Consider the following 26,510-nt stretch of genomic DNA (forward strand, 5'->3'; position numbering starts at 1 on the left):
TTGGGTCAGCACCTTGCTTATAACCGGATGGCTTTGTCGGTCTTACTTCCCTGACTCTTAAAATGTGGATTTTCACCCAGGTCTTTCATTTGTCCTTTCCCTGGATCATTTCATCTTTACTGTGTTTCTTACTGACTGAAGAGTTCTATCTTTCCATTTGTGTTTCAGCACTCCATGGAGGTGTCTGTCTTTCTTTGCTCTCACTCTCCCATCCGCTACTTTTCCTCACATCCTTGTGCCCTCACTCTTTTCGGGGACTTGCCGTTCCCCCAACTCCTGTTACCCCACCTCGCCCTTTACCATACACCTCATTTAAAAAAAATAAAAAAGAATATTGCTTTGGTGAGGGCGCGACAGCTGCACAGTCACCGGGAGGCTTGCTTTTTCCCTTTATGCAGCATTGTATGGATACCTTTTTTTTTAATTCGCCATTTTAAATGGAAGTCAGCTGCTATGGAATAGAAACTTAAAGTGTTTAAAATGGCAAAATCCCTGCCAGTGCATCACAATGCTTGTGCATGTTGTGCATGCATCGACAGCCATCATGGAATGCTCTTTGTTACAAAAACCATTCCAAGATGGTCATCAGTGCATCTGGATGTTTCTAAGCAGAGAGTTGGATTGTACTGTGACACATGTGCTCCTGGGGGCTCTATAATGAATAGCACAATGCATTGCATGGCAAAGGTAAGGAACAGCCGCCTATAGCTGTACTAAACATGCTTTCAGATCTAACAACATTTGCAAACGTAATTACTTCTAGCCACGACATTACCCAAAACCAAGTGATCTGCAATTGTTTATGTTTTCTGCCCAACTTCTCCAGTAGTCATTCAACTGAGATGTTTTTAACTTAAAACAATGAATACAACTGAAGTGAGGAAGAGGTGCTGGAAAAGCATCAGTGAGGTAACACAAGGAAGTGGGTTCATGATTTAATTCTAGTTGACTTCTATCAGAGAGGCAATAGATTTATAGGGTTTCACAATACACACCACCTCACTTCCTCATCAATTCTTTGAACCACTCACTGCCTCATGCACTCACTCCTCATCCTAGCTCCCTGCCTCGCTCACTCACTCACTCACTCCACATCCAGGCTCCCTGCCTCGCTCACTCACTCCACATCCAGGCACTCTGCCTCTCTCACTCACTCCACATCTAGGCTCTCTGCCTTGCTCACTCACTCCACATCCAGACTCCCTGACTCACAGGTGCTTAACAAAGGCCCCCAGGGGCCACCTAACTGCAGGGGGCCCCCTCAGGACAGTACTCAGGCCTGACAGCTCCGGATTAAATCCGGAGTAGGGGCCCCTCTGTGTACCTTGCAGAGGGCCCCCTCAACTTTCGTCACGCCACTGATCAAGGGTGGCCTCAACCCCCAATTTTTCAGCCACAAGTGAGACCCTCATACCTTCTCCAAGGGGTAGAGTCACCGCTGAATCAATGCTTCCAGGCATTGGCCTCTCCTAACAGGAACTAGATCGCCATTTACGACTTGCGGCTTCTTGCTGTACTAAAATCTTTTGACTGATTTCAGGAACTGTGCAACGCATGTCACGCTCTGTTCCCCCACTGCTGCCTAAATAGTGACTGGGGTCATTCTCTGTAAGGTATTCACTTCACTGTCTGATTCTTGAATAGACTCTCGTCATTCTCCAAATAAATAAAGGGAGGTAACTGAAGACGTTATAAGTGAAAGTATTCTCAATTTTTTGTGAGATCCATTACTATTTTATACATTTTCCCGGATATACTCCCATCTAAATACCATTATCTTCCATTTTAGACTACTTCCTAAATATAAAATCTATAACAATGTTGTCATGATGTAAAACTAACTTTGTATGCTCCAGTCTTTTAGCATAATTCGGTTCAGCCTTATTATTTATGTTGCAATTGAGAGTCTCTCATCTTCATTCTGCACATATGTTTCTCCTTGTAATCACATATGCCATAGTCTTGTTTATTCGAGTACATATGTGAACGTTCTGAGTATAGCTTTGTATTGGTAGACATTTTAGTAAGGGTTCATTTGCAATGTCCCAGCCTCCAGACTTCTTAAATGAGATAGGAGAACCAGTGATTTCTTGGAAGAGTTGGATAAAATGATTGGAATCTCACCTGATAGCCATCGAAGGAGATAGATTCTCCTCGGTACGTAAACCGCATATATTGTTGCATAATTTAAGGACTCCTGCGAGGAGATTTTTTATGACTTACCCAAGTTAAATACTGAAGAGCATGGGGGATGGGGGCGGGCGAAGAGGAACAAATACATTTACAACTGGACATATACCAAAATACTCCCAAAAATTTGAGTAACAGTTTGGGGAGGAAATCTATGTTGTATTACAAAGGCATACGTTATTTTCTAGATCACAAGGAAAGAGGGAGAAAGTCATTAATTATAATTGCTGCCTTGAGGGGATTGTCTGCTATGTGTAATTTGGGGTTATTAACTGACTCGCTCATAAGAGAACAGCTTGTAAGATGCACGAATAATAATTAAATTCAATAAAAAATCTTTAGCAGAAAATACAGACTTAATTCAAGCTACAAGCATAGCTAAAACTATAGAACGTACTGCTTTCTATATGAAAAAATGAAGGACTTTTTAGATACAAATGTGATAACAGTAGTATAAACAAAATTTCAGATAAAGTGGACAATTGTTTAGTGCTCACAACTAAGGATTATATATACATACATTTGAGAATGAAAGTTGAGGTGCTATAGAAGTGGAAATGTTAATGATTTGGCAAGTAATCCAAAGTGTCCCGCAAGGGGAGTGACCAGCAGAATGTGCTAAAAAGACAACACTTCGGGAAAGTCCATAAAGAAAAGGGAAATAAATTCACTCATATGGTTAATGATGCAGATGTCAAACAGGTTTTGAATATGTAAATTCTGAGACGACAAATGCTACATGTGATATAAGTCTGGATAGAGTCTCTTTCAAAGTTTTTGCGTACTCCTGCGTATACTTTGATAAAACACAACATTTTAGGAAAACGTCTTAAAAAAGAAAAGCCTTTACCATGTTACCCCCCTGACATATGCCCAGGGTATATAGCAAGGGACCTATTTCTTTAACTGGGAAGTGTACATCACTAAGCAAGACTCCAACCTCTTGGAAGCACCAGAAGGACCTAGGGATCTCAAACTGGATCCTAATGCAGAAGAACACGTTTACTTAGTTGACAGGTAAGATATGTGAGAAATTCCCTAAGGTTTTTACAAATAATTAAGCATTAATTAAAGACCTTCTCCGCAAAATTAAACTTAAACCTAATGCAATGCCTGTGATACACAAAGCGTGCTCCATACTACTGCTAGTAAGAGAGCCCCTCAAGAAAGAATTGGACAAACTTGAATCCTCAGGGGCAACTGAGACAATAGAATGTTCAGAGTGTTATCGCCTCTAAGGAGGAAATAATATCCTTTTATGTGTTAATCTTCGAGATCTCAATGCGAACATATGGATAGACAGACACCCACTACCAAACATCAATGAAATTGTGAGTGTCATTCAAGGTGCAAGCTACTTCAGTGTGCTAGGCCTTTTATCTGCCTATCATCCAGTAGCTCTTCATCCAGACTCTAAGGCCCCAACATCTTTTATTACTCCTTTCGGAGCCAATACTGCAGGATTGCATTTGGCCTGGCATCAGCTGCTACAGATTTCCAATGAGTAATGCAGCACATACTACGGGAGACTTGTAATGTCCTTTGCTTACAAGATGATATTTTGATTTACAGTGACGCGAAAGAAGAACATACCAATGTACATGAAGTTAAATAATGCAGGGTTTACTATGTAGATGGAAAAGTGTAAAATAGATTTCAAGTCAGTGTAGTGCCTTGGGCACACTATGTCCAAGAATATAGCTTGGTTGATTGTCAGATTAGCACCAGCACCCACTAGCAGAGGAACCTAATTATTTTCTAGGCATAGTGGAGTATATGGTGCGACAAGGTAAGCAAGACCTCTGACCTCCTGGGCAGGGTAGCTGCTCACCCCTCACGCAGCTGTCCATAAGGTACTGCCCCAGCGCCTTCTGGTCACCTAGGTAGGTGTTTGAGGCCCTCCCCGACATGCAGTCTCCTGCCTGCACCTCATCCCTGGTGGTCCAGTGGAAGAGCCTGCTGGTCTGCTCTGTTAGCCTTTTTCTGTCTTTTTCTGTTGCTGTTTTTCTGTCTTCTTCCTGCCTAATTTTTCAGTCTCTTCCTTTTTTGCTTTTTTTCTTTGTTTACCCCCGTTTCCTTTTTCCTCCTTCCCGCGGCCCCTCCCCCTTGTGTTCCGGCTCCCATCTACTCTCCCTCCCCGACTCCCTACCTACCTAATGACGGCTGCTGCGCGGCCCCCCGAAGGTGTGCTAAAGGTAAGCCCATCTGCGACCCGCACCAGAGACCGTGGTCGCCCGACCCCGCCGCTTCAACCCCAGCACTCGCCACGTACTCAACCCTGGATGCAAAAACAACTGCTAGCTCTCAACACCAAGCAACTCTCCAGGCCCGTTCTCCTGCCGACACCTTCCTCCACCTCCGGACCCAGACAGCTGCCGCCAACCCATCAGACGCCAGTGCACTCAAACACCTGAACTGCATCCTCCTGTGTGCGCTCCCTGCACAGACACTCAGTAGAAGTTTGGGACCTCCTCAACACCCACTCGCCCGGTGTTGCCTTCCTCACAGAGACCTGGACCAATGCCAGCTACACTCCAGACATCGTAACCGCCATCCGGATGGGTACAAGATCCTGAGGAAATTCCACCAAAACTGCCACACAGAAGGCCAAACTGCCCAGACTGCCCCATAAAAGGACTTGCCATTGTCCACAAAATCTCCGTCCGACTGACAATCTCCATCTTGAATGATGCTGTGCCCCCCATGGAATACATCCACTGCTAGATCCAGCCAACCCCAGAATGACACTCTGCGAAATATTCGCCTACAGACCCCATTCACCAACACCATTGCAGGCTACATAATGCCCCACACCCTCACCTCCATGAACTACATACTGCTCGGAGACCTGAATTTCTAACTAGACAACCTCTGTGACCCCAACTCCAAGGCCCTCCTAGAGAACCTCACCAACACTGGATTGAAGCAACTCTGTAAAGATGAGTCCAGGCAATTTGAAGAAGTAAAAGGTTTATTGTAGAGTTGTAGAGGCACCTCCAGCTTCACCCACAACCTGCTTCACAGCTCAGCTCAATGCTCTCTAATAATAACATTCTGAGCTGCTAAGCAACAAATCAACATTCCAAGAATGACATCTCTACACATCTCCCCCCACATATACAATAATAAAAGAAGCAACAATGGAAGGAATAATTTATACAATAAACAAATTCTAAAAAGATAATACTTCCAGAACCTCACACACCACTCATTTGGGAAGAAAAACATTTAGCAACATTACCGAAACTCCAAGTTGACCCATCACACAAAATCAAAACATTCCTTTTCACATCCTTCACCTGAATTGGTTTAGAAAATTTGCTATCTCCCTTGGCAACAGTACCTCCACGTTTCACCACCACCCAATCACCCGATTTGATATCAGGAACCTTGACTCCTTTGGAAAGATCATAATGTTTGGCAACAACAATTTGTTTATTAGCAACCTGCTTCCCAATTACATCACGATCCACCCACACACAATCTCTGTCTTTCAACCACCCAGGTAACTCCTTCAGACCTGGTTCCCTTCCTTTAAGAGAGATGAAAGGTGAAACACCAGTCAAAGAGTGTGGTGTTACTCTATAAGACCACATCAATTTTTTCAACTCTTCAGACCAAGATAAACCATTGCACAAGGAAAGTTGGATATTGTCCATAATCGAACGATTGATTCTTTCAACTAAACCGTTCCCCTGTGGTCCGAACAAAGCAACTTTTTCATGCTTAACACCCTTACTGCAAAGAAATTCCTCCATTCTTTTGGAAACCAACTGAGGCCCATTATCTGATACCAAAATCTTTGGTATCCCTTCATTTAAGAACACTTTTTCTAGAAATGTAATCACTTTATCTGTTGTGATAACCTCAGAAGTTTCAACAACAAACCACTTAGAATGGTAATCAACTAAAACCATAAGAAATCTGTAACTTGTACCTAATTTGGAAATTGGACCAATAAAGTCTATCGCTAACTTCTCCCAAGGACGATCAGGAAATTTCACAGGAGCCAGAGGAGATTGGCGCACAACTTTGGTCTTGTCACTAGCAGCGCAAGCATAACAATCTTTGACAGCTGCTTCAATCTCTTTGTCCAAACCTGGCCACCAGAATGATTGACGCACACGACGCTTGGTCAAATTCCTCCCTAAGTGACTTTCATGTGACATATTTACAATCTTACTCCTGAGACTCTCAGGAGGTACCAACTTATCTCTCCTCCACAACTTCCCATCTCTCACACTCAACTCTTCTATTACATTGAAGAAGCCTCTGAACCGCATATCATTGTTCAGTTCAGAATTTCAACCATTAGAAACACCATGCATGACCTTACCCAACATATCATCTTCTAACATAGCAGCACTCCATTGTTCTAAACTAAAAGCTTGCTCCTCCGTATACATTATTTCTTCAATCTCACACTCCAGTTCAGTCACCATCAAAGGAATCCTTGAAAGACAATCCGCCATTACATTCTTCAACCCCTTCACGTACTCCACCTCAAAGTTATATTCCAACACAGACAAAATCCACCTCGATATCCTTGGAGTAACGCTTCCCTCAAGATCTTTGCCACCCTTAAACAAATGCACTAAGGGTTTGTGATCTGTTCGGAGTCTAAATGGTAAACCCCACACAAAGTATCTAAAGCTTCTTTTTCGATCACAGAATATGATCGCTCAGAACCCTGTAACCTCCTCGAAGCAAATCAAATAATTCTTTCTTCACCACCACAAACCTGCGTCAAAACTGCTCCGATACCCACAGCACTAGCATCTGTAGTAACATACGTCTTGGCCCTAACATCAAAATGTCCCAGGCTGGGTGCAGACAATATACCTTTCCTGACCTCCTCAAATGCATTCTCACAAGAACTGCACCATACAAAGTCAACACCAGTTTTCATCAGTTTACGCAAAGGCTCCACGATATCAGTAAAATTCTTCACAAATTTAGAGCAATATTCTGCCAAGCCCAAAAAACTTCTAAGTTGATCTTTATTAGTAGGGGTTGGTGCATCTTTGATGGCAGAAACAATACTTTTTTTAGGCCTAATGCCATCTTTAGAAATCTCATGACCTAAATAAGTAACTAAATCCTTTCTCAATTGACATTTCTCTTTCTTGATTGTTAACCCATTCTCACGCATACGACACAAGACACTTTCCATCACTTCATCATGATGATCATAGCTTCTTCCCACAATTAACACATCATCTTGAAAACAAAGCACATCCTTGATCCCATGAAGAACTTTACCCATCACTCTTTGAAATACTGCCGAATCAGAAGCTAACCCAAAAGGCATCCTACGGTAGCGAAAAACTCCCAAGGGTGTTACAAAAGATGTTAAGTGTCTAGATTCTTCACAGAGATCAATTTGATGATATGCTGACGAGATGTCAATAACACTAAAAACACTACCTCCACCCATAGCAGTTAACATTTCTGACATATTTGGCAGAGGTTGACGATCAATCCATATATTTTTGTTCAAATCACGAAGGTCAATGCATAAGCGAATCTTCTTCCCCCCCATCTTTGGGGGCGATGACGATGGGGGCCAACCACTCAGAAGCCTCAATTGGCTCAATTATGCCCAACATCAACAATTTGTCAAGTTCTTCTTGTAAAGGACCTTTCATGAGATGAGGCACAGACCTCACTTTGTGAACTACAGGAATAGCATTGCTCTTAAGAATAATCTTGAGGGAAAAATTCTTAAGTTTTCCCAAATCATCACTAAATACATCAGAGTATTTCTCCATAACTAAAGAATCATAGTTATCGTCATTAACTAAAAACACAGATTGAACTGGTTTGGTAGCATTGGGATTTAAAATTATACCCAAATCTTTTTGATGATGCCACCCCAACAAATTTGACCCTTGTTTAGTTAAATAAACTTGACCATAAACTTTTTTGTTCAGAAACTCAATTACCATCCACTTTAAACCTAAAATATCAATGGTTTTACCACCATAATCAACAGCTCTGATGTCAGACGGATCCCAAACTTCTTTATCTGTCGATGCACCCCAAGACTTGACATACATTTCTTTAGACATCAGAGTATACAAACTTCCGGAATCAATCAGCATATTTACCCCCACAGAATCAAATTTGATGACATAATGAGGTTTTTCAAGCTTGTCAGTACTTTCTCTAGGAATATCAGAGGCATCAATATTCCCAAAAATGGCTTCAGCATGTTGTGGATCTACTTGATGAGCTATAACATTATCAATGGAAGGGAAAAATTCATGAACATTTTCACATGAATCATCTATTTGATGAACAGAAGGCATTTTAGTTCTACAAACTTTTGCAAGATGACCCCTTATCCCACATGATCTACAAATTGCATTTCTACCTAGACATTTAACACTGGAAGCTAAGTGTCCCGGAGCACCACATCGATAACACTTAATGGCACGAGAATTTGTAAACCTAGGATTACTACGTTGAAGAAACTCCTTGTTCTTATCAACAAATTTATTGTCAGATTTAACTTGAGACTTACTAAATGGTTTAACTACTTTAGTCTCATCAACATTAGCATGAACTTCAGAATCTTTAGAGATAGAAGTCTTCAGTGCATCATCCTTACTCACAAGAGAATTTGAGCACTTATCCATTTCTTTTATCCACTTATCAGTATGTTCCAGACCCTTAGCTATTTGTATAGCTTCTTCTAATTCAGAATCTTTTATTAATAATTTCTCACGTACTCTTTTGTTATTAGCACACCTGACAATCTGATCACGTATAAGGGAATCAGTCAGAGTCTGAAACTGGCAAGTTAATGATAATCCCCTTAAGGCAGCAACATAAGATGCAACATCTTCGTCTATCTTTTGTATCCTACAAAAGAATTTATGTCTCTCAAGAACCACATTTCTAACATTTGCAAACTCATCTCATAGACATTCACAGCTTGCCCATCTCCAGTGCCAAGAGAGACTTCAGGTAAATTCTCGTACAACCTACGTCCTTCTACCCCCAAATTATGTAATAAAATAGCCTGTTTAGGTACTGGGCCATATTTATCAGCCCCAGAAGCGAGGATGTATGTAAGAAAGAGTTTCTTCCATTCTTTCCAAGGAATGACTGGTTCCCCAGGAGTTGGAAGGAAAGCTGGGGGAGAAGACAAAGATTGATCGCCCATGTTGTATTATAACAATATGACCCACATAAAAGATACACACCTGAAAGAAAAGAAGTTGTTAATCAAAATTAACAAACTAAAATAAAAACCTTAATAAATGTCAAATTCTTCCAGCGATGAATGAATGGTGCAAACGCTGTTTGAAAATAGACCTCGATGACACTGCTCAATGATGACCGGCTATTGAAAGTTGACGCGCTCGTAATAGTAAAAGTTAGATGAGCGCACAGTTAATGTTAATAAATACAAGTTTGCCCAACAAGTCAAAATGGCCGACAGACGTTAGACGTCAGCTACGTAGTGACGCACTGTGATGACAGATGACGAGAATCTTGAACGCGTTGAGAGCGAGGGAGAATGGAAGCGCACCTTGAAGAGCGAGGAAGAACGGAAGCGCATCCACGAGGTACACAACTTCAAAGAACAACAATGCCACGCTGTGACCGTTAAGGAAAAAAATCCGGTGAGAGATAACAGGGTTTCCAGTTTCAGAGGTCGCAATTAAATTTAAGAAAAAGACAGCTAAGTTGAAACTCGAGGCAGCATTTAAGCAGAAAGCGTTCACAAGAGTTCACAGCAGTCTCTGATGTTACAGTAGAATCACTCTGGTCTGTCTCTGGTATTGCAGTTGGGTCACACAGCAACAGGCAAATAATCGCGCTACTTAAAGCCAGTAAGCATTTTCAAAAGAAGCGCATAAATATGTTGCAAAGAACAAGTAAGAGCTTGTCAAAATTCTCAGTTGTTCTCAGTAAATTGTCAGTTATTCTCTTAGGAGATGAAAGCCTTTTCACATCCAAGTGATCAAGTAGGAGTTTTTCACATTTAAGTTTTAAAATCCAATATATAAATCTCATTCATCAATGGAGTTGGAATCAGAATTAAATCAATTTACTCACAAAGAAACGTTGGGTGAGAATTTTAAAGTCCAAGGGTGGAGGCACCAAGATCTGCCCCTTGCGCAGAAAATTTGTAGGTTTCCCTCGACGCCAATGTAAAGATGAGTCCAGGCAATTTGAAGAAGTAAAAGGTTTATTGTAGAGTTGTAGAGGCACCTCCAGCTTCACCCACAACCTGCTTCACAGCTCAGCTCAATGCTCTCTAATAATAACATTCTGAGCTGCTAAGCAACATATCAACATTCCAAGAATGACATCTCTACACACTCGTTTCCATGACCACCCACTCGGCAGCACACACACTCGACCCCATCTTGGCCGTAGGAAACAACATTCGCTTCAGTCACAACACGGAAGCTCTATGGACAGACCACCACTGCATCCACTCCTTCTCGAAACCCACCGCACACAAGCCTGCGCCACACATCCCACACAGAAACTTGAGCAAAATCACAGAAGAGCACCTCACCTCCTCCCTCAGCCGTATTCCTCCTCCAGCATGAACAATGCCAACATGGCAGCCAGCGATCTCCACCATTGGATTGACGACTGCGCCAACATGCTCACCCCCTCCAGAACTCCGACAGACAAAACACGAAAGCCACTTTGTTCACAATGGACGTCCGAGAATCCAAGCGCTCATGTAGACGAGTGGAGAAAGCATGGAGAAACAGCAAAACCCAGGAAGCACGCACCACCTACAGGGCCGCCACCACAGCACTCCACCAACTCATCAGATTTACTAAGAGAAACTTCATTCAGGACAGAATCTTCTCCAAATCCCACAACTCCTATGAACTCTTCACCATCATACAAGAATTCACCAGACCCCACAGGAAAACCACTGACATCCCTCCCTCCCAGGACCCCTGCAACAAACTGAGCTCCTTCTTCCAGCACAAGATCAGGACACTCGATGAGAAAGATCAGGACACCGACTCAACACCATCCACCAGCCACGTCACCCAGCCGGCCCTCCTCACCTGGACCCCTGTCACCACAGAAGACACTGCAAAGACTATGAAGAGCATCTACTCCAAAGCACCAAATGACCCTGCCCGCTGGACATCTTCCACAGTGCGGCCTCCGCCATCGCACTAGAACTACGAGGGATGATCAACTGCACCCACGAAACAAGCACATTCGCAGATGACTGGAAATGCCCCGAATTCAACCACTCCTCAAGAAGCCCACCGCTGACCCAACGGACCTCAACTACAGGGCAATGTCTCTCCTCCCCTTCGCCACCAAGGTAATTGAGAACATCGTCAACATCCAGCTTACGCACTTCATAGAAACGAACAACATTCTCAACTCAATTCAATCCGGATTCCCCAGCAACCACAGTACTGAGACAACCCTCATGTGCACCCTCAATCATGGCCGCACCCCAGCCCTCATTCTACTAGACCTCTCAGCAGCCTTCAACACCATCTCCCACCGCACACTAGCCACCAGATTGCACACCGCCGGCATACAGGGAAATACCGTAGACTGGATTTGCGCCTTCCTCTCAGGTAGCACAAAAAGAATCAGACTCCCGCCCTTCCTCTCTGAACCAACAGAAATCATATGCGGAGTACCCCAAGGATCTTCCCTCAGGCCCATGCTCTTCAACATCTACCTGTCCCCTGTTGCAACCATCCTCAGAAGACACGGACTCAGCATAGTATCCTACACAGACGAGACCCAGCTCATCCTCTCCCTCACAAAGAAACCCAACATCACGAGGCACAGGTTCTCTGAAGGAATCAAGGACGTCACCTCCTGGATGAGCGGCAGCTGGATGAAGCTCAACTCGGAGAAAACTAAAGTCCTCATCCTCCGATCCTCCCCCACCATGTGGAATAACACCTATTGGCTCCCTGCCCTTAGAAATCCTCTCACCCCTACGACTACGCCCGCAACCTCAGAATCATACTCTACTCCTTACTCACCATGAACCAAAAGATCAACGCTGTGTCCTCCACATGCTTCAACACCCGCCGCATACTCCGCTACACCTTCAAATGGAGCCCTACAGATTCCAGAAAGACTGTCACCCACGCACTCATCACCACCATGGCTGGACTAAAGAAATGCTCTCTATGCTGGAATCAACAAATCACTCCGTCGCAAACTCCAGAATGCTGTAGCCAGACTCGTCCTCGACATCCCATGACATGAACACATCACCCAGCACCTCTGTGACCTCCACTGGCTCCCCGTCGAAAAGAGAGTTACCTTCAAGCTGCTCACTCATACCTAAAAAGCCCTCCACAACACCGGACCCCAATAACTCAACAAAACAATCTCCTGCCACACCCCCAAGAGAAACCTCTGCTCCGCCGACCTAGCCCTTCCCGAAATCCCCCGCATCCACAGAGCTAGAACAGGCAGCAGATCCTTCTCCTATATCGCAGCAAAAACCTCAGCATCAGACGAAGCCCCACACAGCAAGCCTTCAGAAAAGACTTCAAGACCAGGCTCTTCGGATAAACTCTGAGATGCCCGAACTCCCCACCCCTCAGTGCCTTGAGACCCTTACGGGTGAGTAGTGCACTCTAAAAATCTGATTGATTTAACACCCAAAAGAAACTTTGCTGAACAAGTCCACTCCCTGGAAGAATTACTCAAGAAGGGAGTCCCTTTCGAGAAGTGTTCATTGCCAATCCAATTTTAATCAAGTGAAAGAAGTCAACACTAGTGCCTTGCAGTTGGGGATGTTTGACAAGAAACCTAAAACTTTATTAACTACACATGCCGGTATGAAGGGTCAGGGTGCATCCCTCTTCCAAACAGACAAAGGAAAATATCATAACCTTTGCATCAAGGACCCGTCGGGGTGCAGAGTTCATTTACTCCGCGATAGTAAAGGAAGCTTTAGCGTGTTATTGGGCCATAAATCAATTAAGTGTTATTTGTGGGGAATAAAATGTATCCTGTGGACAGCCCATAAACACCTCATTCCCATGTTGTCCACTAAATGCTTCGAAAAAGCCACTCCCCTTATATCTAAATGGGTATAGTGATTACAAGGACACATATGTAATATTGTGTCCCAAGGATGAGAAACCAAATAGTGGACTGTGTTTCTAATTTGTCCATGGCATGTGCAGCTCAACAAGTTAAGCCCCCAGAGGAAGCTATCTTGTCCATAAAATTCACCACCACTGATAAGGACGAATTTGAACAATGTGAAAAGAATGATGAAATCTTAGCTGCTGTTAAAAAAAAAGATAATAAAGGGTTGGCCGAATAAATGTAGTGAATTACCAGACAACCTCCAACCATATTAGAATTTGAAAGATGAGTTATCAATTGTGGGTAATATGTTACAAGATCCAACAAAATTACACCTCCCAGCAAAATGCATAATCATATCATGTAAATTGCCATTGAGGGTCATTTAGGGCGGCACATGAACTAGAGTACAATCAGAAACTACTGCTGGTTTCCACACATGAACTCTATGGTAGAGGAAAAGGTAAAGGACTGCATAGCTTTCTGTTTTGGCAACAAGACCAAGGTCACACGCAAAGTCCCCCTTCTCCCTGTAGATGTACCCACTAAACCATGGGACAAACTAGGTCTGGACATCTTAGGACCCATACATTTGCTCAATGTACACAACTAATACATGTTTGTATTGGTAGATTAACATTCACATTGGGTGACAACTAGAGTGGTAAATGACATCAATATTTGCACATTAATAGAGTTCTTAACAGACGCATTCTGTAAGGAGGGCATTCCTGGTTCTACCATAACAGACAAAGTTTTACAGTTCACTTCTGTAGAAATGATGCAATTCTTAAAAAACTTGTCTATCAAACACAAAAAAACACCCCTCTATTGTCTAAAGGCCAACCTATTAGTGGAAAGGGTAAAAAGATGACACCATACAATTAACCTATACTACAGAGGAGCAAGTTGACAAATCCATAAGAAAAATGTTTTAGTACTACCATTCCACTCCCAATGCAGTTTCAGGAGTATCCCCATTCGTCTCCCTTAAAGGAAGAAATCCAGGTACCAAACTTACACCTAATTGGTTAAATGATGGAATCCCGGTCTGGGTAGATAGAGATTATGTCAAAGAAAAAATAGGAAAACATCAAAAAGAGTATAAGACATTATATGACAAGTTGGGAGAAGTGAGACGTGAATAGCGCAAAGGACAATGGGGTGTCATTCATCAAACCAGAAAAAAGTAAATGTGTTAAATGGAATTCTGTGGCGCTTGAGAACGGGTGTACTTGGAGTTTGGGCAATGTAGCTTGTTGTCCAGAAGCTCTCATTCCTGAAGAAAAATTAGTCAATGAAATATTAAATACATTCACAGAAATGACGAGACCTAAAAGAGCCAGAAATCGCCAATATTCATGTTAGCAATCAGATTATAAAGTGGATTAACTGTATCTCGTCTCAAATCCTCATTGTCCATTTTTTTAACCTGAAATTGGCTTCTTCCTTAGGATATGTGAAACTATCAAATTCTGATAAAATAAGATGTGCTGTAATTTATCCCAAATGGTATGTTCCCTTCCCACCTTCCTTTCTATCGCCTATTATGTTCCACACTTCATATTAGAAATTTCATATTGAGCTAGAATGTTGGTGGAGAGCAGCTGTGATAGAGGACTGTGTCAAGTAATATAGTCTGTTTCTTGCCTCTATTCTGTGTGGGCTTTTCATCGGTGATGATTTTTGGTCATGATAATCATACCTTTATGGATTTATTGACTGCAGTAGATAGTATTAGTGCAGCACTCACGAACTTACAGTATACGCATGATATAATCTTTTGTATCGACTTTAATGAAAAATTATCTAGGAAAACAATTTTAGAAAGTGAAATGATCTGACAAGGATATTATACCCTTTTATTTAGATTCTTGTGGCCCTTACTTAACTTTTTAAGCATATTGTCAAACATTTAATGCCCTAGAAACCGACGTTCTAGAGTCCAACTCTATTACAACTTTTTTTGGGCATGGTTGCTGGTCGACAATTGAATATATTTTCATTTCCAGAACTTTGTATGGTCATCCCATGGTTGGGGGTCATTGAGAAAAATGTTTCTACTACATTCCCCTAAGTTTAACACTTGTGCTATCAGTTACTACTGATTGGTCACCACAATCCTATTGATTCTTTATGCTTAGCCACTAGTAATAATAGCCACTGCTTGATTTGAAAACTCCTAGATCCTACTGCGTGTCTAAATAGCATTATAAGCAGCAACCTACAGTGCTTTTGCACTTGTCTTTCAAATGAGGTATTCAATGGGACGGGTTTAAAGAGTTTTAACTTTACATTTTTCAATGAGACATAAAATTAGCATGAGTCGTCCTAGATGGTTTGATTCCTTCTGTTTCCATGCCAATCACCATTTGTGTGCTGTTCTAGTTAGAAAGACTTGCAACATGGCTGAAATTGCGGAATGCAGAGCCCTTATAAAGTCGCTATTAAATGCAGGTAAGTGGGAATCAAAATAAATCAATAAGGCGAATTGTTGGCAGGATGTAACTCTAAAGACAGCAGACTGTTTTGACACACAGCTAACCAGGTTAATAACAGTTATCGCTCCTTATCAAATCTGGGGTCACGTATTTCAGCAGACTGTTGGACTGTCTCACTTTCAGGTTATTTATGCCTGAACACGGCTGGATATTTTTAGATTGCTGATTAGCAAAAGCTATATGAAAATCCCCTTGAAGTCCTCTTTACAGTCACTGACAAATGATTTGGGTATGCCATAACTATTCGACAATCCTCCATCAATAGGTGAACTAGAAAAAATGTGTGCTTAGAACTCTTCCTTGGAGCGCAGACATATGGACAGTGTTAAATGAATTGGTAAACTGTTAAGGCTGTATGCTATTCTGCAAACCTGAAAGGTCACATAACCCTATATTTTGTCCACCTGCAACCCTTGGGAAAAATCTCTTATGTCCAGATTGAGAGCTGGCTCTATCCGCCAACTCTTGTGTTTCCATTTAGGTCAACAGTGGACTGAAACTATTGGCTTGTGTACCTGTGAAGCGGTGTCTGTACAATATTTATTGCAGTTTATATTACTTTAGTAAATTTTGTCACCTGACATTACAGAAATATTTTTAATCCCAGGAAATATAATTTTGATAGATCCATGCCTGCACTTTGTATTTCACAGATGTTGTCCATGCAGGAACTTTGTTCTACTGTAGGATCTTTTTTTAATCTATGATGCTCACCTGTAATTCTATGCTATATAAAAAACTATGTAGTTTTATGACTATATGCCAGTCTCAATTATTAAAGTACATTTGACTACCAAGGCACCAGTAACTTATCCCTTCAAGGCCAATACTCTTCTCAAACACAGCATCAACTATATGTAACGGGCACTCACAACAAGTCAAAAATGAAAGAAAATGCAAGTCCTTTTCATCCCTCAAATAACCCGCAATGCTTATGAATGCTATCAGCCTACCAGGGTTATTGGAATTAATACTGCCCTGCAAAGCTGCGAGGGGAATGCCAGGGGACGTATTACAGAATTTGCCCGTGCCATATTACCAATGCGGGTGCAGAGACAAATATGCCTTTAGGAGGCGCACTTACAGTGCAATAAGAAAAGATGGAGTACTTTCAGTGCACCTCCTAAAGGCAGTATTCTGGAGAGATGAAAGTGTTGTGTAGTCCCTTTAAACATATATGGGATCTGCATGTTTAGACAACACAAACTGTAGGATTGGTGTCAGACTGATTCTAGACACCCCTTCCGAATATGTTAGCCTGTCTACTGGCTAGCTCACAGTGCCAATAGAATCCCTTCTTACCAAGAAGAGGATAGTTCTTGGCAACTATTGGACATGACAACGCTGTCCCATCAGGGATCGTGGAAACAGTGTACTACTTTTCACTTAGTCACTCGTGCTCAGAGAGATATACAAACTTAATGGGGATGTTTTTCAATAATCATTTATTGAACCAGCATCATTCTAGTGTAAAATAGGTGTGCTGAATCAACCATTAGACAGTAACAGATATAAATGATTATAAGCACTAAGAGTAAAAGGATGGTAGATTTCTACCATCGTGCTAAAACAAGGAATACAGGCAAGTATATAGAATACATGACAGTAATAAATGTGTACTCCTACGATGCATCCCTAACTAGATGTACCTGAATGTACCTATTATGGATGTGGGTGTAAAGCCAAGAATCCCTCTAGGATAAAGTCAACCTCATTACTTGAAGTGAGAGACTGTGGGACCTCATCTTGGTCTCGAGATGGACACCTTGCAAGGGATGTCAGACCACTGAGAGCAGGAGTGTCTGCTTGCAGAAGCCTCAGCGTCTCACGTCAGTATGTCAGTATGGAAACCCTTTTCTCCTCTGACTATCTCAGCAAGATATGGTGTATATATACCTAAAGTGGTACCTCCTGTGGATATGCCTTGCTGCGTCATGTTGGACTAGGATAACGGAAGGAATGACCCTTATACATAGTTAATATGCAGGAGATGGTAGGCCTGCTGTCCTGCTGCGATTCCAAGAATCCTCAATGAATGAGGTTTAAGCTTTTCAGAGAAAACCCCATGTCATCTTTAGGCTTTACCGTAACTAGGTAAAAGGTCAGTATTAAGAACCTGTTACAATGCGTAAAAGTAGGGGAGAATATAGGTGAAAGGTTAGGTGACTACCTCCTGATCCTATATTGGAGTACCTATATGGAACATAACAAAAGAGGGTCCAATTGATCCCCCCCAGACATCCTCTTGTAGGTGGGTACAGTCACTCACTGCACCTACCTAAATGGAGATCTCTAATCCCTCTTAAAAGTGCAGGTGGGTTACCTCTTGCACATTGATACATAGATCAGCTTTTAAACAGCTGCTACGTATTTCTCTTAAATGCGCTGCCCTGAGGACAGCACAAGTACACAGCTACCCTTACCCTGAGGACAGCGCATTTATCATCATAAGGTGTACTTTGTTTGCACCTTGCACAAAAACTAAAAGGTTCACCGCGACGCAAACATGAAAAGTGTGCCCTATCTATAATAGGGCCAAGATCTGCTTTAAACATGCACTTTGGATGTATGACGAAAACAATGCCCCAATCTCAGAGCCTGGTTTACATCACAGAAATAGCCCCTGCAATCAAATTCCTTGTTGCCAAAATCTCTACCTCAGACTTCTCATTGAATGCAACCACAGAGCTATCCACTCAAATTCATGTTTAACCATCCTCACTGCCAGCACATTCTGGTCACACAAAACTAACTTTTGGCTGGAGGAGACCAATCAGTTCCTTCCTTCAGAACTGATTAGTCCTCCAGAGGATAACTATATAAAAGCCTCAATATGGAACATCCCATCACACATAAAAAGAACTGCCTCAACACAATGATACTATTTGACATGTGGGTCAACAACAAACTCAGAAACCCACCATTCATCTGACCACCACCAAATGCACAAGTTACTTACCTTCGGTAACGATATATCTGTAAGAAACAGTAGTTAGTGTTAGATTCCTTACCTTCGAATATCCTGAGGCGTCAGACTGGATCCGGAAAGTTTTCGTCAGCAGTACCCATGCGCGTCGATAGGCGTTGTTTCCGTAGTTGGCATCGTGATCGCCGGGATGATGTCGTCGGGAGTACTTAGACGCCCGCCCTTGCGCACTGACGTCAGTTCTGTACATAGCTTTCCATGCCAGGAACGCAGAGCCATGATAGAAACCGACACTGGTGCCATGAAACTAGGGCCCTGAAAGGGATGTCCTTAACCCTAGATATCGGTTTGCAGAATGGGGAGGATGGGTGGGGGGGTAAGGAATCTAACACCAACTACTGTTTCTTACAGTTATATTGTTACCGAAGGTAAGTAACTTGTGCATCTGAAAGAAACAGGTTAGTTTTAGATTTCTTACCTTAGAATAGATACCCCAGCAATACCAACCCCAGTGGTGGGTCTGCAAACCAAGATAACACCAGAAAGTCCTGGAGAACTGACCGGCCGAAAAAGCCATCTCTCCAGACTTGACTGTCCAGACAGTAGTGCCGAACAAACGTGTGCAGCGAGGCCCACGTAGCTGCCTAACCGATGTCCTGCAAGGGGACTCCCTGACCCAAGGCAGTAATAGAATGGAATGGGCGCGCAGCCCAACAGGAGGCTCCTTTTTCTCCAAAGAGTAGCAAACCTTGATGCACAAGACAACCCACCGAGAGATGGTCTGCTTGAGCACCCCCGTCCCTTTTTAGCACCCACGTGACCAACAAAGAGCTGGTTGTCCACCAGGAACTGGTGTGTGCGCGATCTAGATAGGAGAGAGCACGTTTTGGGTCCAGACGGTGGAGCCTCTCTTCCTCCTTTGAGGGATGCGGAGGCAGAAAGAAGGTGGGCAAGGTGATGGACTGCTCGATGTGATAGGCTCTGACCACCTTGGACAGGAAAGAAGGGAGAGTCCTCAGAACAACCTTTTCCGGATGGACACAGAGGATAGGAGGTTTAGAAAATAGAGCCTGGAGCTCACTCACTCTCCTGGAAGAGGTGATGGGAACCAGGAATGCAGTTTTAAGAGCCAGAAGACAAGAAGGACAGTTATGAAGTGGCTCAAAGGGAGCGCACATCAGGTACGTCAGAACAAGATTCAAGTCCCACTGAGGCATCACAAAGGGAACAGGAGGAAACATGTGAGGTATGCCTTTTAAGAATCTATTTACAACAGGGGCTTGAAAAGAGAAGGCTGATCAGAAAGGCTGAAATGACGGGGAGGTAGCCATTGATAGTGCCCAGATCAGAGCCCTGCTGGGCAAGAGAAAGAAGGAAGAGGAGAACCTCTGACAGGGGGCAGAGAGTGGATCCACAGCCTTTGCTGTGCACCATGCCAAAAATTTGCTCCACCTGCAGGTGTATACCATTTTTGTGGAGGGACGCCTGGCTGCCAGAATCACATCACAGCCTTCAGGAGGCAAGTCAAATTGCCTCAACTGTCGCCGCTCAATCTCCACGCATGTAGGTCGGTGGAGACCGGACAGGTTTGGGTGGAGGACCGTCCCCTGCTGCGGCGACAGAAGGTCCTCCTGAAGAGGCAGACGAATCGGGGGACCGACTAACATGCAGGGTAGCTCGGGATACCAGTATCTTCGTGCCCAGTCCGGAGCCACATGGATGACTTGGGCCCGATCTCGCCTGATCTACTTCAGCACTCTGGGCAGAAGTGGTATAGGCGGAAAGGTGCACAACAGATCGCAGCTCCACTCGCGATGAAAAACGTCGCCAAACGAGTGTCGCCTTCGAAATTCCAACACACAAAACTGATGACTTTACGCTTTCTCTTCGGTGGCGAATAGATCTAACCAAGGCTCTCCCCACTGCTGAAAGAGACCTTGCGCCACGTCCGAGTTCAGACACCATTTGTGATCCATCATGCACCGGCGGCTGAGTTTGTCCGCCCTGGCGTTCAGAGAACCTGCCAGGTGTTGAACCACCAGGGTGACGCCCTAGTCTTCCAGCCATTGCCAGAGGCACAGAGCCTCCTGACAAAGGGTCCACAACCCCACCCTGCCCTGTTTGTTGCAGTACCACATGGCGGTGGTGTTGTCCGTGAACACCTGCACCACACTTCCCCGGACAGAGGGAAGAAATGCCTTCAGTGCAAGCCGGATCGCCCGCAGCTCCATAAGGTTGGTGTGGAGCTGGGATTCCGCCGGAGACCAGAGGCCTCTGATCTCCACCTCTCCCATGTAGCCCTCCCAGCCCAGGAGGGACGCGTCTGATACAACCACGTGCTCCGGTTGGGGTAGGGAGAGGAATCTGCCGCTGACACAATCGCGGTCCATAAGCCACCACTGCGGCAGCCTCGCAGTGCCCTCCGAGATCAGGACGGGGTCGGACAGGTTGCCCTGATGCTGTGCCCACTGAAACTTTAGGTCCCACTGCAGAGCCTGCATTTGCCACCTAGTGTGATGCACCAGAAGGATGCAGGAGGCCATCAGCCCCAGGAGCCCCAGCGTCAACCTGACCAAAACTCGGGATAAAGGCTGAAAGATCGGAATCAGAGCCTGAAGATCCCGAACCCGCTGTTCGTGGGATAAACCCAAAACTGCGCCGAGTCCAGAACCGCTCTGATGAAAAGGAGCTTCTGAGAGGGGCACAGGTGTGACTTTGGTACGTTGATTGAGAAGTGCAGGAGGTCCGCCGTAGTCTGGAGGTGGGAGACGACTGTTTGGGGAGAGCCCGCCTTCAACAACCAATCGTTGAGATAGGGAAGACTGAAACCCCTGATCTGCACAGATGAGCTGCGACCACTGCCATCACTTTCATGAACACGCGAGGGGCGCTGGTAAGGCAGAAGGGGAGCACGGTAAACTGAAAGTGCTCGTGGCATACCGTGAACCGCTGGTAGCGCTGGTGGGCCAGCCGGACGGAGATGTGGAAATATGCGTCCTGCAAGTCCAATGCCACCATCTAGTCTCCCGGGTCCAGGGCAGCTAAGACCTGAGTCAAAGTCAGCATCTTTAACTTCTCCATCCAGAGGGAGCAGTTGATGCTCCGTAGGTCCAAGATAGGGCGTAGGCCTCCTTTGCCCTTCTTGGGTACACAGAAAGTAGTGGGAATAGCAACCACGTCCTACTTCTGGCCCAGGAACGCACTCGATGGCCCCCTTGGCCAAGAGGGCCGTAACTTCCTCCTGTAGAAGTTGCAAGTGATCCCCCGATATGCGGTGGTACTGCGGTGGCATGGTTGGAGGGGTCGCCTCGAAGGGGAGGGAGTTGCTCCTTCGGACGATTTGCAGCACCCACCTGTCTGACGTGATGGTACGCCAGTGGAGGAGGCGATGGCGAACCCTGCCCCCCAATGGCGTCGGATGGTCCTGAAATGTTGAATTAGGAAGGCTTAAAGGCAGATGCTGCAGGGCGGATGTGGACTGACGCCTGCCGTTGTCCCCCAGTAGTACCACGGCGGTAACCACGTCCGCGTTGAGACTGGTTCTGCAGCCTGTGGCTGGCTGGACGTGTGGGGGCGCCCCTTCCTTGGCCACGAAAGGGGCGAAAAAGCAGGAGTTTGCTGGAGTTGGCCTAGGCCCAAGGACTTGGCCGTAGCCCTGGAGTCCTTAAAACGCTCTAGCGCACTATCCGCTTTGTCGCCAAAGAGGCGACAGCCATCAAAGGGCATGTTCATAAGCGTGGCCTCGACATCCCCCGAGAAGTTGGCAGACCTCATCCAGGTGTGGTGGTGGACCGCCATCGTCGTGGCAATCGCTCTGCCCAGCGAGTCCGTGGTGTCAAGTCCACATCGAATCGTGTATCTACCTGCATCCCGCCCCTCTGCCAGGGCTTGGGCGAGCCGTGTCCGGGCCTCCTCCGGACACTGTGGAAGCACCTCGCAAACGTAACCCACAGATAGTGGGTGTAACGGCCCAAAAGGCAGGCGGTGTTGACAGACCGCAGCCCCGAACTCAGGGAGCAGAACAGTTTCTTCCCAAACTGATGATACCTTTTGGATTCCCGATCTGGAGGAGTGGTCGGGAATGTGGTCCGGGACGTATTGGCCTGAATTACCAGGCTCTCGGGGTGAGGTGAACCAACAGAAAGCAGGGGTCGCCCTGAGCCAGGTGATGGTGTCGGGGCACGTTCCAACCCACCGGGGGTCCTGTAGAGGGCTCGGACCAGGTGCCCATCAGAACATTGGTGAGGGCATCGTTAAACGGCAGTAGAGGCTCCAAGGAACTTGCCTGAGGTTTGAGCACCTCATTGAGGAGGTTAGTCCTCACGGCCGCCACAGGGAACCCAAGAGCTAAGGCCATGGCCGCCCTGTTCAACACCACGCAATAAGCAGCATCCTCCTCCAAATCCACGGAGGGAGGAGAGATTAATCCAGTGTCAGGAGAAGTGTCTAGACCACTGGCCTACCCCAGCTCATCTGACCAGTCCTGGCTTTACTGGCATTGGTGTGCCAGAGGGCCCTCCCAGTCCCCCTTGTCATACATCTCCTGGAAACCAGGCAAAAATGATGGAGCCGGGTCGTAGGTGAATTGGTCACCCATCAGCGTCGGAGACGGTGATGAGCTGCGCCGCTCCGGCGTCGCACCCGGGCCGGGGCTGACACTGGGGCCACTGTCATCCGAAGACGGCACCGGGAGCAACACCCTCGGGGTCGGCGCTGGCGGAGGAGTTGTGAGGTCGACTGGTGATGACCCAATTCCAGGCCTGGATCCTGCGGGCCCTGTGGCGTCGGAACCAGAGTCGACGACGGCTCTGGGGCCGAAGTACACGACGGGGCCGGAGCCCCGGTCCGCTAGGGCTCCCAGTCGGACCAGCGGGGCCCGAAGGCGCCAATTAGGGTTCTGACGGAGGGAAGGGAGTCCTCATGGCCATGAGGAAGTCACGTATCTCCTCCGGCATCGCGTGCAGCCCAGGGACCGGCGGGTGAGGAGCTGGATGCGGTGCCTGCGTCTCCAACGGAGCCGCGTGGGCGGTGTCACCCGAACACCTGGCTGCATCGCGCGAGTGTCGGGGGGAGTCAGAAGGGTGATGATGCCTCTTCGACTTCTTTTGCGAATGCCTCGACGTACCGGAGGACTTGGAGCCCGATGAGCGGCGGTGACTGCGGCTCCTCGACCTGCCCCTAGACTTCCTCCTCGACCGGGGCCTCGAGTGGCGTGGAGCCGACTACCGGAGCTCGAGCAGCCTAAGGGACCACTCCCGTCTAGCCTTCGAGGTCAAGGCCCGGCGGTCGGGGCACGACTTGTCATCGTGGTTGGCCCGAGGCAGTAAAGGCACAGACGGCGGGGGTCCGTGCCCGACATCAGAAGGTGACAGGCGTCGCAAGGTTTAAAACCAGGCATCCCTAGCGGCACCACGAATCGAAATCGACTAGAAAAGTGATCAAAAAAGTTAGTCAAAAAATTACTGGAGTACTGTTCTTCCCGGATCTGCGCTTCCAGGCGCGGAAAAAAGAATAACAGACGACGTCATCCGGCGATCACGACGCCGACGACGTATGCAGAGCCGCAGACGACGCCTACCGACGCGCAGGGGTACTGCTGACAAAAACTTTCCGGATCCAGTCTGAGGCCTGGGGATATTCTAAGGTAAGGAATCTAACACTAACCGGTTTCTTTTAGATACATTTCTCAATCGCTCTACCCAAATCACAAATGCATTTTAAGGTCAGGTCTAGGAACAAAATGACTTCTAAATTATCACAAATAATGTAAAAGCTAAACCTAAGTCAACTGCAACAGTCAAACCCCTGTGCTCATGGATTCACTATACGTAGCCATCTCATACAGTAAAGACGTGCATCATCAAAAAAGCCACATATACAAGACAGGTTTTCTATCACACAGTCAATTCATAAACAATGCTGCACATTGTAATCTGCTTGCCTCAAGTCATCGTCATCTTCATCTAGCTACCAGATGGCTGTTCCTAGGGTCAGGGTAAGAATACTTAGAGCAAATCTCCATGATGAAAGTTTGACAACAGGAGTCGCCCACTCCCGAACAGACCATGAGGCACAATGCCTCGCTGGGCAGTGGTAAATATACTTTGTGACTTGAAAAGGAGATTTCTTTATACTATCATTGTATCCAATACAGGGATCCGTATATCAGCACTGACAAATGCCCAAGACCAAGTTAGGCTACCCATGGGCATAGACATGTTTGCACCTCAGAGGTACGGAGGGCCCATGGTACCAAGTAGCATCCTCTGAATATACTTTTCAGTGTTTTTATATATACCGAGAGTACCCGCTAATAAAGGATTCTTTGTGGTTTACTCTGAGGTATGTTTATCTTAATTAACTTGTTACTAGATTTTTATCCAGACAAAATAATTTCTAAGAACTCCCTCAAGATAGTTCCACTTGAAGTTGAGTCCATCCTTGTAGTAGCATCTTAACAGGGTAGGATGAGATGTCTATGATGAAACATGTCACATTACATTTGTGAGCCCACCTCATCCAATTCTTGGAATTTCCAGGTTCTAGAGTAGGAAGTTAGAGTAGGCAGACAATCTCTTTAGAGGTACATAAAACTTTTAAAGTGCCTTCTTGACAGGCTACCACATCGTTGTGTGTTTGGATACTTTACTAGAGGCAGACGTGGGGCCTAGCTCAGCCTCATTTTATTTTGTGTGTGTGTGATAAGGGTCACAGCCTACATTTCCCACTAAGTAAAATACTAACCCAGGAACACAAGAATTATGCAGCCCTGCAGGCACATTCTTCACAAAAAAAAGAAAAGTTTAAACAAGTTGGGAGGCGCTGCACCTTCTGGCCAGAGAGTGGATTATCGATGAGTCCCTCTCCACAGTAGGCTAAACACTGCTGCAAAAATCTACCTTCCCTGAAGTAGATCAGGACAACACTTATACACTCTGCAAAGGTCCCAGGCTAGCTCCAAGTGAACCATGTCTAACATAACATCCACTGGGCAAATTCTTTGATCAGAAGTATGCAAGAAATAAAACTAGGAAAGATAACGATTTTCTCCTTCGTAGGGACTTGCCACCTCTCCTTTTGACTCTACATGGAACACTACGTATGGACTTGCAAAAAGTCTGTAACTTCTACTGCCAGTTTTATGTGGAGAACACAAAGCTCTACTTAAGAGTCACTATAGTAGCAAATGGACTCAAATGTGTCAAAGCAGTCTAACCCTGAGCCCCGTCTACCTACCCCAGTCTTCTTCGGGAAACTGTTGCAATTAAAATCAAGGCTAGAAACCTGGTAACACTTAGGACACGTTTCTAAGCCTAAACTCCAAATAGGCACAGAGGTTAAATCCAGCTTCTACCAAATGAAACTCTCAAAAATACATTATTGCTCATTTCTCCATACATCATCCGAAGGTGGTCAGAACACTATTACATTGCTGTCTCGACTACAGGAACAAACTATACATCAGCCAAATCAGTGGACATCTATGAGCCCAGAACACACCAGGTCTACTTATTTGTCCTGCACATGAATCAGCACACCTCCGACCACTACAGAAACCTACACTAAATGCCAATAAATGCTCTCTGCCAAAATTAGCCTCACTTTGAGATGCCTAGCTTGCTCAGGTCTCTCCTCACTGCAGTAAACAATAAAATGGCAACACCTCCTCATCATCAAAAAAATAAATGCAAGAGCAGAGCTTCGTTGTCGCCAGTCCTCGACTGTAAAAACCCTGCCATTTGCAGATTTAGCAACCTCTTTGCTTGAAAAATAAAGGCAAAGTAGTTTGCATAGACAAGTGGGAGGGGAATGGCACCTTT

At 45.3% G+C, this 26,510-nt stretch overlaps 1 protein-coding gene across 2 annotated transcripts in view; it reads right to left on the minus strand.

The window, feature by feature from the left end:
* Nucleotides 1-26,510, minus strand: part of IRAG2 (inositol 1,4,5-triphosphate receptor associated 2) — a 1,414,859-nt gene that overhangs the window by 82,945 nt on the left and 1,305,404 nt on the right. The gene's annotated exons all lie outside the window — the stretch shown is intronic.

Source organism: Lissotriton vulgaris, chromosome 1_1 (assembly GCF_964263255.1).
Source record: "Lissotriton vulgaris chromosome 1_1, aLisVul1.2, whole genome shotgun sequence".
NCBI lineage: Eukaryota > Metazoa > Chordata > Amphibia > Caudata > Salamandridae > Lissotriton > Lissotriton vulgaris.